A 4,754-nucleotide genomic window follows, 5' to 3' on the forward strand; every position below is an offset into this window, starting at 1 on the left:
TTTAGATGACAAAATATGTACATTTTTTCTGTAGAGAAGTATGATTGCATTTGAAACTGATGTGGAAAATAACTGATACTGGAAAACAACATCCTGCAAAGACTATAGCCACTTTCAGTTTTGACCTGCAACTGTGCTTCAAAGTGTGGCAAAATAGACAAAGTGAAACCTGAACAGACATGGAGAAATGGGAGAAAGGAACATTGCCTAGGAAAAGAACTCTTCTTTTCCCCGTTTGACAATAGCAGAAAGTTATTTTACACATGTATCTGTACAAGATGATTGGGTACCTTTTATTGCTAAACTACATTGACATATGTGAGGTAAATAAATCCATCTACTGCTGATACAAAGTTATCTTATCCTGTATGATGCAACAAATACATTGTTTCAAATTTAAGGTGGCCTTTTGACTTCTGCCCTTGGTGAGCCCCAGTTTGTATTTTACTTGTGAGCCTGCTCATCTCCGCTGTTTTCCATTCATCTCCAGTTCTGCCAGGTGTATTCATCTCCAGTTCTACAAGGTGTTGAGAGACAGTCACCAGCAACTGGAACTGTAGTGAGATTAGGTAAGGATGAACATAGCATGATGACAATCTTGCCTGCTCCATTTCGCAAACTCTTAATTGCACCAGTATGAAAGCCCAGGACTTCCTTATTACATTTGTCCCATTTTCCTTGGTACTAAATCAAATTAAGGTGTCATTTTATTATGTATTAAGTATCTTCATGTGTACCTTTTGCTGTGGTTGCTAAAGGTCCGAAACAAATGAAATACATCATTACGTCTGTGCAGGATGTGGCAGAACACACAAGATGAAGTTCACAGGGTACATTGACAAAGAAGAAATGGGGAAAACCAAATGAAAACAGAAATTTGGCACCGGGACTTTCTACACAGGGACACCAGAGGCAAGATGCTGAGAACATATAGACAAGTAATGGCTCCACTGGAAGGACTGTTTAGTCTGGGCATTAGATCTGAAAACCAGACAGCACTGGCTCAGCTGTTCAGGATAGTCCACTGCTGGCTCAACTGCTCAAAAAGCCACATGCCCTTCATTGTGTAGGTTTTACACTGAAGATTTCACAGTCATAGGACATATAGCTGTAATGTGAAAATTACACAGAAGAAATTCCTCTATGCTAGTACAAATACATCTTCTTAGAAAATTAGATTGTTTTGTGAATCTTATTAATCTGTCAAAGCTTAAACCTATGTACTACACTGACCTTCATACACTCAATGGTCCCCAGGTTTAGGCATTTATGGACAGTTAATATAACAAGAATATAAATCTAAATACATAGGTATGAGATGAAAACTACACTTTCCAATGTAATTCATTCCCTGACTTTCAATATAGACTAGACTAGACTTGACTAGACTGGACTGGAGTGGAATGGAATAGAATAGAATATTTTCAGTTGGAAGGGACTTACGATGATCATCTAGTCCAACTGCCTGTCCAATTCAGGGCTGACCGAAAGTTAAAGCAAATTATTAAAGGCATTGTCTAAATACCTCTTAAACACTGACAGGGTTGAGGCGTCAAACACCTCTCTAGGAAGCCTGTTCCTGTGTTCCACCACCCCCTCAGTGGTGAAATACTGAAATGTTGTTCTTCTGCATGAAATGTGATTAATTTGTGGCTTTCTATAGCTACGCCCGGTGTTTACTGTTGAAAGATAGGCATACGTACTTTCCAGCAACACCTAATGATCATCACCTCTTCAGTCAGTCACTATATCTGAGCTATAGCACTGAGAAAGCTTTTAATTTTTTTCTGTTATAGGGCCATTAGGAATTAATGTTCAGTGTTACAAATTTTGCTATGGAATGTGCTTATTAAATGCTTTAGAGGAAAAGTTAAAAAGATGAGCTAGTTTCAAAGTGTTTACAGTTCAATTTTCTACATGGCAAAGCAAGTCTGCCAAACATGAAGGAGGTTTACAGGGAATTACCTGAAATAAAATCTGGTTGTTTCCCTTTCCTATCACTTCTGAACACTGTGATGGTAGGATAAATATGTGGCAGATGAAACACAGGTCTGCTTCTCTAAAAAAAAAACCCACCAAAAAAAAAAAACCAACCCACAAAAAAACAAAGCAAGCAAGCTACTGGGTGAATTGTTCTTGAGCACTTTCCCTCCTACCCAAATTTCATGTTTCATTACATGCAGAAACAGTCATATGGAAGTGAGATGCAACAGAAACACAACTGATGAAAAGGTGGACAACAAACATTAGCAAATTGTGGAGACAGACCTAATTATTTGAATGTTCACCAAGATATAGGAAGAATACATAAGTCAGCCGTTATTTGTAAGAGCGTGAAAGAATTCTGTCTGTGGCCAGGGCACTCCCATAATTTCTTGTGAGAGGAGCTCTGCACTTTACAGCAACCTTTTAGTAAGTTACAGTGGGTAACTTAGTGGTTGGCATTGTTCAGGCCAGAACCTTCCCAGTTCCAAGGAAAAGAAGTCAGAGAGTACTAGTGCCAGTAAAATGTTGCTAGCTCCTATTCAGGCTCATGCAGCAGAAGACTCTCCTATGCTGCAGTCCTGACCCATGTAAGTCAGGCTGGCAAAGCACTTTCCTATGTGCTTTATTCTCTCACCTTTGACAACTGTTGTTTTCCTTCCTCAAAGAGGCTTCTCTGAGGAGGCAGCAGGTGTGTACATCAGAGTTCCTCCTGTTCCTGTCTTCCAGACCTAACAGAAGGAATGAAGAAAGAAGCAGATCCCACAGGTCATTAAAAATGCATTCTCCCTTCCTGTATCCCTGATTCTTAAAAGCTTCTCTGGCTTTGCTGCATTGGGAACTGGTTGGCCACCCGCCTTTCATAACCTCCTACACATTTTGTTGTACTGATATTCAAGTGTCTGGGCAACCTCCTCTGTGGAGTCTTCCCTTAGATTTCTGAGGGTAATTGGGAATGACTGAGACATAGATAAGTAGCAATGGGACCGACAAGTAAAGGATTAATTTTTAAGATTTGCAGGGGTGACATAAAAGAAGTTGAAGAGGAAAGCAAGGGGGGAAACAATAAAGCAGTGGTCAGCTTGCTGAGTAGGAAAGGCTTATTTGGGGAGTGCTGAAGGTAGCAATGCCCAAAAAGGGAGTGGTGAGAAGAGCTGAGAATCTGTCCTTAAAAAGGTGCGTATGAGATGCAGCCAAATGTCAAAGAGGCGATGCTTGGTAGACTGCCAGAATTACAACATGTAGTAAATATGGGTTAACTAAGGATTGCCAGACTGTTTCAATGGAAGTAGATAGGCTTCTCCTAAAGGAGCAGGGACTGTCTGTGATCTGTTTCTGATGGCAAGAGTTGAGGAAAGCATGTCACCACCAAAGGAAAGGCTGTGGGGAGTGCAAGCAAGCCAGGAACTGTGCACGATTTAAGCCTTAAAACATCACAGATGTGGAAAAAGATACCAGCCCTGGCAACATGGAGAAGCAGGTCAGGTTGTAATATGGCCTGTAACGGAGTGTCCCGGGGCTTTTCCCACACGTGGAAACATCATCACAGGAGCACACCTAGGCTCCCGGGTCAGAGAAAACATTCTCGGATCTACATGACTGTATCAGATGCCTGTTGCCGTGTCACTGCTCAGCTGCCATCACTGTCGCACGGTAGCTCACCCGCCCTCCGCCCTCCGCTACGCGACCGCGCTTCGCGCCGAGAACCGAACCGCGGGCACCACCGGCAGGTGCCATTTTGTGGCACAACCGGCCCGAACGCCTCGCGCAGCCCCCGCCGCGGCGGCCCCGGCGCTGCCGAGGCTCCCGTGCGCAGGCCAGCCGCCCGAGGGGTGCCGCCACCGTGCCCGTGCCGCCCTCAGCCCGCAGGCGCCGGCCGCAGCCCGTCGCGCGTCGCCCCGCGGCCTCCGCCGGCCCCGCGCCCGCACTACAGCGCCCAGCAGCGCCGGGCGGCGCGGGGGCCGCTGGGAGAGCCGTTAGGGGCGGGCCGCGGCGGGCCCGGGGGAGGTAAACCGCTGCCGGTCGGCACCTGCAGCTGGCGGTACAGCTCGGCCGCTGGGCGGTAACCGCTCGTTGCGAAAGGGCTGAGGCGGGGGCTGAGGGGCCGCTGCGTGCCAGCGGGGCGCCACGGGGGGTCAGCCCCGCTCCCCCGCCTCCGAGTTTTCCGGGGCACCAGCGGCTCGGCGCGCCGTCGGAAGGAAGGGGAGGGAGGGAGGGAGGGAGGGAGGGAGGTGGGCGGGCGGGCGGGGGGTGGCGGGGCTGTCGTTGTAGGTGCGAACCTGAAGGGGAAAAAGCCCGACGGGCTAAGGGAAGCGAGAGCGGCGGCTCGGACCCGGTGCGGGCCCAGCCGCGGCAGCGCTGACGGTGTCGGCTGGCGCGGGGTGCGGGAGCCGCTCCTTCCCGCCCTGGGTGGCGCCTCGGGCAGCCAGGTGAGGAATCGGAGGGTGACTTCGTGGCTTCCAGAACCACTTCACAGGCAGCCTGGAGAGGAACGGCTGTGAGACGGTTGCCGTGCCTGTGGGCTGTGACCGCGCTTGTCGGCGTTTGTTCCAAATGCAAAGGTCAGGCCCTGAGAGGCAGATCCTGATACCGTAAAGTCGGCCATGGAGAAAAACCCTCTTAAGACTTGATCTGAAGTTTTAGAAGGCGAGCATTCTTTGTTACAGCGCTGGGAGCACAGGGGAATGTTTTCTCCGGGCGTGCTCAACAGTTTACTCGAGGGTATACGTTGCATGCAGTAGAGTGCTTGCCCATTCATAATGTATTACATA

The 4,754-nt window shown here is 48.0% G+C and overlaps 1 long non-coding RNA gene across 1 annotated transcript; it reads right to left on the minus strand.

The window, feature by feature from the left end:
* Window positions 1-266: 266 nt before the first annotated feature.
* LOC119145523 lies at window positions 267-3,746 on the minus strand. The gene is made up of 2 exons (XR_005103437.1): window positions 1,966-3,746; window positions 267-554 (listed from the first exon to the last, which is right to left on the minus strand). It is a non-coding gene; the product is annotated as an uncharacterized LOC119145523 (long non-coding RNA).
* Between the last annotated feature and the right edge of the window lie 1,008 nt (window positions 3,747-4,754).

Source organism: Falco rusticolus, chromosome 3 (assembly GCF_015220075.1).
Source record: "Falco rusticolus isolate bFalRus1 chromosome 3, bFalRus1.pri, whole genome shotgun sequence".
In the NCBI taxonomy this organism is placed as follows: domain Eukaryota; kingdom Metazoa; phylum Chordata; class Aves; order Falconiformes; family Falconidae; genus Falco; species Falco rusticolus.